We start from the raw sequence: 14,432 nt of genomic DNA on the forward strand, positions 1-14,432 counted from the left end.
AAATCACTCCTAGGGGGCTGCCTTGCAGGCCCCAAAGTCAAACAGGGAAAGTTCTCTTCCTCAGGACATTAAAAAACACTGCTCTGAAAAACGACATTCTAAGACCTGATAGCAGTCAAGACAAATTCTATAGATAATTCAAAAAACCTAAAGGGGGGGGGAATAAAAGCAAACATTTTGGCAAACTTCTATGAAGGATCACAGGCCCAAGCCAAATATATTAATAAACAATATTGAAATTGAACGAATGGTTGACACTGGATCAGATGTTACCATTATCTCTCCAAAATCTTAGCCTACAGATGGCTACTTTAAGAGGTAGACATCAAATTTCAAGGAACTGGGAGTTTATCCCAGATAAAGCAAAGCACCAGATGCTTTATACAGGACCTAAAGGTCAGATAGAAAAATTAAGGCTGTACATGGCTGACATAGTCATTAACTTTAGAGAAGAGATCTGTTACAACAGTGGAAAAAAGGAAATGTGTTACACCGAGGGAGAGGTTATGCCTATATTTTCACAGAAAAAGAAAAGGTATGGGCTCCTTCCAAGTGGATAAAAATCAGACGTGACCTTTAGGAAACTAAATAGAGAGTTTAGACACGGGGATTTCTATCTTTCCTTTCCTCTTCTCTATCCTTATTTCCTAGATAAAGGGAAGGGGTTTAAAAAGAAAAAGGAGGGGAGTTGGTAATATAGAAATTTGGCAAATAGGGATGGGTTATTAAATTTACACTTTTTTCTATTTTACTGGTTATTTATTTAAAATTTCAAATGTTATTCCACTTCCTAGTTTTTCCTCCACAAACCCCCTATCCCATCCTCCCATCCCTGCTTTTGTGAGGGTGTTTCCCTATCTAAGCACCTGTTCCTGTCTCACTGCCCCAGCCTTCCCCTATGCTGAGGCATCGAGCTTCCACAGGACCAAAGGCCTCCCATCCCATTGATGTCTGACAATGCCATCCTCCACTACATAAGCAGCTGGAGCCATGGGGCCCTCCATGTGTGCTCTTTGCTTGATGGTTTAGTTCCTGAGCGCTCTGGTAGGTCTGGTTGCTTGATATTATTATTCTTCCTATGAGGTTTCAAACCCCTTAATCTTCAGTCCTACCCCTAACTCCTCCATTGGGGTCCCTGGGCTCTGTCTGATGGTTGGCTGCAAGCATCCACATGTACAAAGCATTTTATAGTCATAATCCTAGATTAGTAGGAATCTTTAGATTTTGATGCAGAATTGAAGTTATATTTTCTTACATTTGTACAGAATTTTCTATTGATACAGGTTTAAGGTTTTTATTGGTATAAATATTTTTATATTGATACAAAATTTAAAATTAATTTTGTTACTCTTAGATAAGCAATTCATTTAAGAATACAAGGTATAGATGTAATCCTTTTAATATCTGCTATTACAAACGGTTTAGAATAATTAAGTAATGCAAATAGATAGTCAAACTTATGATCATATTAAATTATAATTTGTTTAATTACAACAAAATGTTTTCAAGGTTATTCAAATAGTAGATAGCTAAAATAATAAATATTTAACAATTCAGTTATGCAATATATAGATAGATGTTCTTCCAAATTGTCAGAGACTTACAAAATATGGTGTTTAAAATTATTTCATTATTAAAAGATCTTTGGTTTGAAAGACAAATCAATTCCTAACAGTACCCCTATTTCACTTCAAAGAAGATATTGAACATTAATACCTCCATGTGAAGTTGCTTCAATTGTGGCAAGCCAGCCACTGGGCAAGAAATGCCCCAATTTCATATTCAGACAGAATGCTGTCTATAAAGTCCAAACAGACACAGGATAGCTGATTGCTAAGCTCTGCCAAGACAGAGTAAGCTATAGTTGATTGCTAAGCTCTGCCAAAACAGGGTAAGCTAGTCCTTCATAACTCCTGTTTCATTTAAGGTCTTTCAGATGTTCTGGATCAAAAGGCTGAAGATAGATGTTCCAATGTTATAAGGAATATTTGGGACTGTCTAAGAAGTCAGTAGTCTCTGTCAATTGTTTAAGTTTCGGAAGCTATGTTTTTGTGCATATTGCAAACTCAGGTAATATTTAATTCCTTCTCAAATCTCTGACAGGGTTGAAGACTAGTTATAGTCTCACAATTAATCTTAAGTTGTTTAGTATTGAAGATGTTCTAGATTTGAGAGGATGGTTTGAGATGGTAATACAAGTTAAAATCAAACATGACTGAGGTACAGAATTGTAAAAGGATAGATGATAGAATATCTAAATTGCCAAATATGATATACTTATAAGTCCATAATATCATACCTTATAGTTTGTATAATTGTTAAAATTGTGCTCTAATAAAAGAGCCTTTTATTAGAGTATAAGCGAGAATTGTTGACGTTTTATGTTTCACTGTAATATGCGTGGGCCTCTAAAACCTTGAGTCTGCACATAGCCCCTGGGACCCTGCCCCTGTGTTAATTTTAATTGGTGAATAAAGATGCAGACAGCTAATCATTGGGGAGAAAGTAGGGTTGAGGTTTTTGTGGGCTTAGAGAAAGAGGAAATCTTGAGGAGGAGAGAAAAGAGAAAGAAGGAAGTGGCCATGGAAGAAGGAGTCCCTGAAGTAGGAGCTGCCATGAGATAAGGCCAAGACAATGTGGCCATGTGGTCTAGCCAATTGGAGCTAAGAGCAGTCCAGATTGAAGAAAGAAAAACAGCAACTGATAATTTGGAATTTTTGTTAGGAAGGCAGATTACAAGAGCATGGAGGGTAGGCAGTTGCCCAGCTATTGTGCTGCTCAAGGAATATTTAAAAATATAAAAACTGGGTATGTGCTTTCATCCAAGAACTTAAATGGTTAAAGGCTGGTAGAAACACTATGTCAGAATTTTAAAATTAATTATTAATGCAGATGGTACTTTAGTTTGAATGATTTCTCAAGGACATAATTTTATCTTGTTGGATTACTAGTCAATTTTCTTTCCCATGAGTATTTTTTTTTATTAATCATTCCATTCATTTATATTTCAAATGGTATCCCACTTCCTGGTTACCTCCATCAATCCCCATCCCACATCCCCTCTCCATCCCCCTTTACTATATGATGGTGTTCCCCACCCATCCACACTCTCCTGCCCTACCATATCATCCACCTACTCTGGGGCATCAAATCTCCACAGAACCAAGGACCTCCCCTCCGGTTGCTGTCAGGCAAGGCCATTCTCTGTTATATATGCATCTGGAGCTATGGATCCCTCCAGGTACCATCTTTGGTTGGAGGCCTAGACTTTGTGTGAGAACTGGGTGGTCAGGCCAACCTATGTTCTTCCAATAAAGTTGCAATACCCCTCTATTCCTCCAGGCCTTCTACCAGCTCTCTCACCAGGTTCCCTGAGCTCAGTCTGATGATCAAGCATCCACATCTGCACTGGTCAATTGCTGCCTGGACCTCCTCAAGAACCACCATACTAGATTCCTGTCAGCAAGCGCCTCTTGACTATGGCAACAGTGTTGGATTTGGTGTCTGCAGACATAATGGATCCCCAGGTGGGGAAGTGCTTGGTTGGCCCTTCCTTCAGTTTCTGTTCTATTTTTTTCCTGTTCTTTTTTGAACAGGAATATTTCTGAGTTAAAAACAATGAGAGGGGTAGATGGCCCCATCCCTCCATCCGGAGCTGTGCCTATCTACTGGAGGTGGTCTCAACTGGTTCTATCTCTCCATTCTCTGTGCATTTTGGCTAAAATCATCCCCGTTGGGTCCTGGGATGGTCACATTTCCCTGGTGTCTGGGACACTCCAGTGGCTATCTCCAGTTCCTCATCCCCCATGCTACATATTATTGTTCAATTTCCTAACCCTCTGAACCTCTCTCATATCTCCTCTAGTTCCTGATACTGCCACTTTTACTTCCTCCCCCTCCTTTCTCATTCTCTGATCCTTGTCTCCCTTCACCTTCCACAATCATCCTGTTCTCCTCTCAGTGCAGGACTGAAGCATCTACAGCCTGGTTTTTCTTCCTGCTACACTCCACATGGCCTGTGGGTTGTATCATGGCCATTGTGAACTTTTGGGCTAATATCCACTTATTAGTGAGTACATACAATGTATAATTTTTTATGTCTGGTGTTATTTTTCTAGTCACATCCATTTGCCTGTGAAGTTCATGAAGTCATGGTTTTTAATCACCATGTAGTACTCCTTTGTGTATATGTACCACATTTTCTGTATCCATTATTCTGTGGAGGGACATCTAGATTGTTTCCATCTTATGGCTATTATAAATACAGTTGCTATAAACACAGAGCAGCATGTGTCATTGTTATATGTTGAAGCAACTTTTGGGTATATGACCAGGCTGTTATAGCTAGGTCTTCAGGCAGAACAACGTCCAATTTCTCAGGAACCTCCAGACTGATTTTCAAAGTGGTTTTACCAGCTTGCAGTCACACATGTGCTTTCTCCACATCTCCCCAGCATCTGTCATCACCTGAGTTTTTGATCTTAGCCATTTTGACTGGTGTGAAGTGGAATCTCAAGGTTGTTAAGATTTACATTTCCCTGACAACTAAGGATGTTGAACCTTTCTTTCGTTTTCTTTCTTTCTTTCTTTCTTTTTTTTTTCCTGGAGCTGGGGACCGAACCCAGGGCCTTGTGCTTGCCTACCAAGCGCGCTACCACTGAGCTAAATCCCCAACCCCCTTCTTTCTTTTTTTAACCTTTTATTTTTAATTTTTTTCTTTTTTATTGGATATTTTTTATTTACATTTCTAATGTTATTCCCTTTCCTGGTTTCCCATTTCCCTCCCCGTCTTCTATGAGGGTATTCCTCCTCCCAAACTACTCACTTTTCCCCTTGATATTCCCCTGCACTAGGGGGTCCAGCCTTGGCAGGACCAAGGACTTTCTTCCCATTGGTGCCCAACAAGGCCATCCTCTGCTACATATGCAGTTGGAGCCATTTGTCAGTCCATGTATAGTCTTTGGGTAGTGGTTTAGTACCTGGGAGCTCTGGTTGGGGTGAAACGTTCTGCAGATATCAGTTAAATCCATTTGGTTCATAACTTCTTTTAATTTCACTGTGTCTCTGTTTAGTTTCTATTTCCATTGTCTGTTCATTGGTGAGAGTGGAGTGTTGAAATCTCCTGCTAGTATTGTGTGAGGTTAAATGTGTGTTGTGAGCCTTAGGAACCGTTCCTTTACAAATGTGGGCGCCCTTGCATTTGGGGCATAGATGTTTGGATTTGAGAGTACATATTGGTGATGTACTTTGATGAGTGTGTAGTATCCTTCCCCATCTTTTTTTGGTAACCTTTGGTTGAAAGTCTATTTTGTTGCATATTAGAATGGCTACTCTAGCTCTTTTCTTGACACCATTTGCTTAGAAATGTTTTCCCATTCTTTTACTTTGAGGTAGTGTTTGTCTTTGACTCTGATATATGTTTTCTGTATGCAGCAAAATACTTTTTACATATCAAATCAGTTAGCTTATGCCTTTTTATTGGGAAATTGAGTCCTTTGATGTTGAGACATATTAGTTACCAGTGACTTTTTCCTCCTGTTATTTTTGTTGTTAGAGGTATACTTATATTTGTGTGTTTCTCTTATTTTGGGTTTGTCCTAAAATGATTAATTTTTTTTGCTTTTTATTGGGTATAGTTTTCCTCCTTAAGTTGGAGTTGTCCATCTATTATCCTTTGTAGGGCTGGATTTGTGGAAAGATATTATTTAAATTTGGTTTTGTTTTGGAATACCTTGGTTTCTCCATCTATGGTAACTGCAAATTTTTCTGGGTGTATTAGCCTGGAGTGGCATTTTTGTTTTCTTAGTCACCATATGATATATGTCTAGGATCTTCTGACTTTTAGAGTCTCTGTTGAGATATCTGGTGTAATTCTGATAGGTCTGACTTTATATGTTACTTGACATTTTTCCCTTATTGCTTTCAATATTCTTTCTTTGTTCTGTGTATTTGGTATTTTATTTATTATGTGATAAGAGGAATATCTCTTTTGGTTCCATCTGTTTGGTGTTCTGTATGCTTCTTGTTTGTTTATTGGCATTTCTTTGTTTAGGTTAGCGAAGTTTTCTTCTATAATTTTATTGAAGATGTTAGCTGACCCTTTAAGATGGGAATGTTCACTCTCTTCTATACTTGTTGTTCTCATCTTTGGTTTTTTTTTTTTTAATGTGTTCTGGATTCCTTGAGTGTTTTGAGATAAAAGCTTTTTGCTTTTTGTATTTTCCTTGACTGTTTTGTTGATGTCTTCTATTTTATCTTCTGCTACTTAAATTTTCTTCTCTATCTCTTGTATTTATTGGTGTTACTTGCATCTGGGACTTCTTTTCTCTTTCCTAGGTTTTCTATCTCTAGGGCTGTCTCCCTTTGAGTTTTCTTTTACGATTCTATTTCCATTTTTAGATCCTGGATAGTTTTGTTCAATTTCTTTACCTGTTTGATTTTTTTAAAAAAGGGAGTTATTTATGTCCTCATAAAGTCCTCTATCATCTTCATGAAATGAGAGTTTAGTTCCAAATCTTGCTTGGTCTGTTGGGGTATCCAGAATGTGCTGTGTTGGAACAACCGGGTTGTGATGTTGCTAAGTCAAATTGGTTTCTTTTGCTTATGTTCTTATGCTTGTGTCTCACCATTTATTTATCTCAGGTGTTATCTGGCCTCCCTGTCTCTGACTGGAGTCTGTCCTTCCTGTGAGCCTGTGCTCCTGCAATTCTGTAATTCGGATGAGTCAGAATACCTAGAGAATTCAGTTGTAACTGGTGTGTGCATGCTGTGTTTGTTCAGGTCCAGCGCTGGGGCTCTGTTCCCAGCACAGGTGGAAACTGGAAGTTGTGCAGTTCCCTGGCTGGGCTGGGAATCTGTGTCCCCAAGTCACAGGGTTCCCAGTAAGCCAGGTAATGGGTGGGGTTTAGGGTCTCACCTGTGAACCTTGGTGTGTCAGAGTACCTGGGGAGCTGAGCTGCACCTGGGGTATGAGCTGTGTGGGACTGGGTCCAGCACTGGGGCCCCACGAGTAATTTTTAAATTGCTTTTAAAAGTTTATTATGTAGAAAGGGAAATGATTTGCAAACTTTATAATAATACAATTTAACATATGTTAAAAGTATACTCTAGTGAGAATCAAAATGTCTGTTTTTAGCTGTAGAAGCACTTCACAGTTTCTATTATGTACTAAAAATGAAGAAATAAATATTAGAAATGTAATTTGCAAAAATGGACACATAAACCACTTGAAAACCAATTTTTTATTTTTATTTTCATCATTATTTTTACCTATAATAGGAACATAAAATACACTATATTACTACTAATGTAGTTTGTAGTAGAGATTAGGCAAATATGTTTTCTATAACTTTAGTTTTTATATATGAAGCAAATGTAACCCTAATGGATTTCTTTTATCAAAAACAGTATAATATCCTATTATTTACCATAAGTAGATACAAAATGTGTAGCAGGTGTTGACATAGAGTCAGCTTATATTTAAAGCTGGTGATTGAACTATGGTATTCTGAGTCAGTCAACTGGAGGACAAAAGGAGAACATTGTCCAGAGAGCATGAAGAAAAAGATTATGTGTTATCACAGTATTTATGCAACCATCAATAACATTTTGATGCTCCCACATAGAATGCAGATAACTTCCTTTCATTTAATGTGAGGTCACTATGTAGAGTATATCCCCAACTATATGAAACACAACTGAATGCAAAATGTTTGACTTCACACAAGACCATTAATTGAAACAGACCTAGCGACCAGTGTTCGAGAAATAGATTGTTTCATAGATTCCCAGAGTTTCCTGCTGCCTTATTAGGCTGATATCTTAACACAATACCATTTAAGGCCATGCTCTTGAAAAATTATGTTTTACATTTGGCTTCAGAATCACTTAAACTAACTGGAAATAGCAACCTTCATAAACAGACACCAGAATCTTTGCTAGAATTTAGATTCTAAATAAAATTTTTCACAAAACTTCATTAGGAGATGGTACAAATTTCATTTACCATACTTGATAAAAATCCCAGCTATAATTGAGTTATGCAAAGAATTAAATAATCAATTTGTACTTGTGTTGAAAAGTTTATAGTTACTCAATAACAGATTTTATGATCACTATATCTTTTGTCTGTTTTAAAAATGTTTAGTAATTTATTATTTATATACAATGTATTTAGATCATATCTATTTCTGTATTTCACTGAAAATCCCCTGGACCCCCACTTACAACCCTCTCCCATTTTCCTGTCTTCTAGAATTTATCTTCTTAGTGTCTACTTTGAAGATTCCATGTGACTGGAATGTTTCTCTACACACACTCTATCAAAAGAATTCATGAAATTAATTGCACTTCTACTTTGTTTCCTATATTTTTGTATTTCAGTAATTCAGTAATTCAAGGAGCTGACAGCAAAAGTAAAAGAAAGCAAAAATTGAAATGTGAACATTCAAGTTCTGTTATGCATGAAAATCTGAAACTTTGCCAGTTATACAAATTTTAATAGAACAAAAAATTATTCATTCTCACTAAAAAATAAAAGCAACCCAAAAACTTCCTACGAATAAGTTTATGACTTTCCATTGGACTGAAAAATTAAATTATGTATTTACAAATGGAATGATTTGAATGATCAATGAAACATGCTTGTTAAAGAAATTTGATCCAGTGTAGAGTAACTAATCATAACATATCAGCACTTTAGTACCTTGGGTTCTTCTGTCCTTACTCAGATTATAGATATGGAAAAATATTCCATCATGAAGTTCAGTATAGTACTAATATATATGATAAATATATCCTATTGTTCTAATAAGTTTGAAGAAATAACTCGTTAAATAATCTAATTCAAACATCTGCCCTGAGGAAGACATTAAAATTAATTCTTTCTATCCCAATGGAAAATTCAAACAAACTTAGTTGAAATGATACTGTTGTCTAATTAATATCAGCCCTTAAATAATGAAAGCTCCCAATGACATACATTTCTTGTAATAGACCTATGTATAGGACTTTATTTGTTAGAACAAAGGCAACTGATCTTTGCCTGCATCATTGGAGAACAGGGCACCCCTCTACCAACAACCCTTACATTCCGAGAGTCCCTAAGGGAGTGTGAGACCTTATGGACCCTCACTCATTCTGGGTGACATGACAAGAGGACTGGACACATTCACAGCTTTTCACATGAGATTCAGAAAATTGATAGGCAGAAACCCATCAATTCTGAGTGTATGGCTGATCAACCTCCGAACTCTCCCTATTTATTCCTCCACACCTCTCACAAGAACATATGTAAGTATTCTTTAAAATGCTATTGACCTTTGCTTCAGCTGATTATAAGAAGTGCATTTCATTCTAGCTGATTTCTAAGAAAATGCTCTCTCCAGATGTGAGACTGATTGATGTCAAACATGTCATTTACATATCTATTGGTGATGACATATTTTTTTAAAAACTTCTGAAATAGACATCCAAAAAATTTTAAAACTCTATTTTATACTAATTCAAATATTTAAATATTCAAGATGAAAAAAGCGTATGACATGGAGTATAAAATGCCCTTTAATAACAATTTACTATAATATTCTATATTGATATATTTTCTGATATGTGATATTTTGAATAATGTTTAATTTCAATATCATATGTCATTTCTACTGATCTTATTTACTTTCAAGTTTTCTAATCTCTTTTTTTCCAGAATTGATACAATATTCTATGTAAGTCTACATTTGCTGTAGTGTTTGGTCAGTGGTGTTAGAGAATTTAGTAATATTTGAAAAGTAAGCATCTCTTTTAAAAAATGACTTATAGATTAGGCTATATGAATGATTATTTGCTTATGATGGTCAAGGCTCTGAATTTGATCACATTTCAAAAGTAAAAGTTAAATAAAATAAAATAAAAATAAAATGATAATATGTTTTTTTTTCAAAACACTTTTCAACACAATGTCATGGGAAAAGAAACTAAGCACAGATATGACATAATATATTAAAATTGACTTCAGTTTAAAAACTACCAGACAAAAAAATGTGTCCACTTCCTCATGGCGAGACAAATATGTTCTGTATGCCAGCATGGCCTCTTGTTATCCTTCAAAACAACATACTCGAAGCCTATGATTGACTAGCTGAAATTCCTAATAGACAGAAAACACTGAAATAGATAATTAAAGTATTCAGACAATAGTAGAGGCACTGAGATTCTATGTGTATATGAAAACTCATGCTCTGACAGTCTTGTGAGGATTAACAGCTTCATGTTATGCTCTACTTTTACCTTCATACTTTAAATATACAGTTTCCATAGTTGTTTAACCAAAGCACACACTTGTCCAAGGCAGACACTTTAACCATTATTGTACTATTTTATAATTGTAGATGAGGAATAAGCAAAACTGGAATATCTATTTACTGATCTAAGACAGTAAAATAGGTAAAAACAACATATGATTTATGAATGTTTTAAAGACCACACATCATGATTAACATTTGAACTTGAGGTTTATTGATTTGTGCTTTTTATTATACCTTAATCTCCATTTTCCTTAAAATAGAATAAGTTACATGTTAAAGAAAAATATTGATATTAGCCATTCTGATTGGTGTAAGGTGGAGGGTCATTTTGATCTGCATTTCCTTGATCACTAAGGACTTTGAACATTTCTTTAAATGCTTCTCACCCACTCGAAATTCCTCTGCTGTGAATTCTCGATTTAGTTCTATACTTCAATTTTTGATTGGATTGTTTTGTTTTGTGGTGGTTAGCTTCTTGTGTTCTCTATATATTTTGGATATTAGCCCTCTATTGGATGTGGAGTTACTGAATATTTTTTCCAATCTGTAGGTTGCTGATCTGTCCTTTGGTTAGAGTAACCCCAAGATTTTTTTTTATTATTTGTGACTATTATGAAGGGTGTTGTTTCCCTAATTTTTCTCAATCTATTTATCATTTGTATAAAGAAAGGCTACCAATTTATTTGAGTTAATTTTGTATCAAGTCACTTAGTTGAAGTTGTTTATCACCTGTAGAGATTCTTAATATGGTTAACCTCTCACAAGTACATATGCCAATGAACAACTAAGCTTATTTATAGAAAGAGTCTGCCTCTTGCTTGCATATACTTTATTTCTTTTTCAAGGGTTTGGTTATAAAATACCAGGGAGTGGCTCAAAAGTTCAGAGCAGGTATCTACAGTTATCCATAGATCTTGGTTTTATAGCATCCATGATGTATTTTACAGCCAGCCTTAATTTCAATTCCAGAAAATAGGACTCCCTTTTCTGGCTTCCTTGGACATGAGGCATGCACTTAATATACATTTATACATGCAGAAAAACTTTATACTTGTGAAAAATTAAAAATGTGAAAAATTCATAGCAACGATAGCTAATTATATATTAACTTTAAAAGCCTCTTTTATTTTTTTTACTTTTTCACAACTGAGATTTTATTGGTCAAGGAGTAGAGTACACAGACATTCCAATTCTTATCATATGTACCCAAACTCTGTAGAGCCGTATAGTGCTCACATACCCAAACTCTGAAGAGTCGCACTGTGTTCACAAATGAAGAGCTACATATTGTTTTTCTTTGAGTTTGTTCCAGTGATGCTCCAGCCTCAAACTTGGCAAGTTTCCTGAAGACCTCTCATAACAACCGAATGCTCCCAATGCTCAGTTCCACCAATTCACAATTTTATGTCACATACAGAACATACTCAAAATCTCCATCTTTCACAGCACATTATCACAATTGTTAGGAAAATGGACTGCCATGACCACAGACATCACAGTTCTGACAGGGCGAGGACCAAAGACTGGCTTTCTTACAAAATGGTTCTACTAGAAACGGGACCAGATATAATTGAAAATAGTCCAGACACGAACGCATGACTGAGACCCCAAATTGCCATTTAGTATGCTTTGTACTGTAGGATATAAAACTAGCCCCCTCTGTGGAATGTTATGCTGACCCCCGAGACAGTCACAGCCTCTCCTGATTCAGTATCCTGCTATTTTCTGGTTGTACCAAAAAATGAACAACCAGCAAATGATTTAACCTCTTAAAAAACAATTTACACTTAAAAAATGGGATGAGGTAGGATTCCCTCACCTTTTAAAAATGTTTTCAGAGCTACTAAAAAACTTGCATTTACAAAATAGTTGATTAAAGTATTCCTCTGGATTGTACAAGAAGGGAGGCAGGGACCACTGACAGACATGATGAATGTTTAATCGGACTTTGCTTCTTTCTCTTCCTCAGAGGCTGGACTCTGGTTTTCTGTCTCTCCATTTTCTGCAGGCAGATCTGTAGTTCGCTGGTCAGCCACTTCAGCCTGTTTGCCCTTCGCTCCCCTCTTTCCTTTTATCTGTGCTTTTTGGTCTGATGCTTTATCCTTTCCCGCGGCCTTTTTGGTTTCCTGTCTACCTTGGCAGGGGCGGGCTTGGCCGACAGCCTCCCGGCGCCGCTCCATCCGTGCTAACCTTCTTCTTGGGCATCGAGGTGGCGCGGGACCGTGTGACACCGGATCTGTCCCGGAGCTGCACTGCCTAGCTTAGCCGCCACCACACGAACTGCTGCGACCCGTCGCGGGGGCGGTGGGAGAACCGTCTAAAAGCCTCTTATTATGGAGATTATGAATGTAATTGAAAGGTAAGTCTCTAGATACTGCAGGCTCCCTCCAAACTTCTGGCCAACACTTAAAGTTGCTCACTTGGGTCTGCCACTACTATGCATCCAGTCATGTTAGTAAGCATAGTATTTCAGGCTGTAGGTTTGCAAGAATCTTGTTTTTATCATATTCTTCTAGATGTGATGTTTATTTTCAGATTCTGGGCAATTATCATCTACTCATATACTGTTGTTGTAAAAATATAAAAAAAATAAAAAGCTGTCTTTCATCCCTCTCTAGGCCTGGTACCCCAGTGGCCCAAGATATCTGCTTGATATCTTAAGTCTCAGTCAGCAAAGTGCCTCACCCGCTCTGCTCCATCCCAAATCACACTGCTGAAGGTGTGAATCACACACTCTCTGAGCCTGGCAGCAATCTCTGTACCTGTCTAGTCCCTAAGGCAGGTTTTCATGCTAGAAACACACATCCCAATTCTGTCGTGGTCCAGTGTCTCTAGCCACCGCACACCTTTTTTTCACTTAAATCACTACATGAAAGAACACACAACACAATGACTTTTGATCCAATTGATAAGATGTAATTGCTCACCCAAACATACAAAGCCCAATACACATCCATCCCTTAAGAACATTCATAACAACCTGTAAAGGTACAGCGTGGAATCTTAACGTCAGCTTCCATATTGTCCTGCCGCGGCTTCTTTCTCTGTCCCTCCTGTGTCTTCCTTCTTTCCGTTTCAGTCTCCTCTTCTTTCAAACTTTTCTACTACCCATCCTTCTTTCTCATTCAATGACAGACTTTCCTCTATCTTGTACCTGCCTTCACCTGTATTTTACAAATTAAATGGGGAGAAGGTGCTGGCGAAGTCACCTGAGTCTTGAGTACGTGACTAGGTAACTGTCTTTGGGGCAGTGGAATTATAATCAAAATACAGATAACTCCAGGGCAAACCACAACAATCTACTATCTTAGCACTCTGGTCATATGGATTCCACGAATCTACAAAAATACACACAAACCCACATTTTCATGTTGTTATTACCCACTGTAAATTGGTACTTTATGGGTTATTAATGAATAAAATTATTTATGAATTGTGTAGTTTGGGGATTATTGTCCAATCAACACTTTTCCATATTCTTACTAAGTATTACACACTATTAAATATAAATAAGAAAACATCATCTTAAAAAATCTCATTTTGATGTTGTTCATGCATTTATGAATAATTTATTAAAGAAATGTGTTCCAAGATATATTTTTATATTAGTACATTAAAATCAGAATAATAGAGGCTACATGCTATGTTACTCTTCCCCCCACTCCTTCATATCAAGTCTAAATCTATGAATCTGACGATTTATGACAATTTTATCAGATCACATATTAAAGTTCCTAGAATTGGGAACATTTACTGAACAGCTGCATTATTTATCACTGTACAAACTTAGGTGAAAAATTAACTGGCTTCTATACATGTTTAATTTTTGATATAATGGCTTTTTTCCAGGAAATTATTGATGAACAATGATTTTATTTTACTTAATGACAATTTGGGGCATTTTAAAATCGTGTCAATGTGACATAGCCTGAATATGGAATCCAAGATTGTATAATATGTAGTTCATTTAAAGAGACTTATTAATAAATGTATTTGATATATTTTATTTACAAACAGTAAATATATTTAGAAGAGAAAAATCAATATAACATATCAGTAATCCTAAACTCCATTCATGAAACCTGTTAGGAGAGACATATATTTATTTTTGGTACAAATTAGTTACATGTGTTT

General features: G+C 36.4%; 1 pseudogene; it reads right to left on the reverse strand.

Annotated features, from left to right (window-relative positions):
• Window positions 1-12,235: 12,235 nt before the first annotated feature.
• On the reverse strand, window positions 12,236-12,503 carry LOC116895564 (annotated as a pseudogene).
• Between the last annotated feature and the right edge of the window lie 1,929 nt (window positions 12,504-14,432).

This window comes from Rattus rattus, chromosome 3 (assembly GCF_011064425.1).
Source record: "Rattus rattus isolate New Zealand chromosome 3, Rrattus_CSIRO_v1, whole genome shotgun sequence".
NCBI lineage: Eukaryota > Metazoa > Chordata > Mammalia > Rodentia > Muridae > Rattus > Rattus rattus.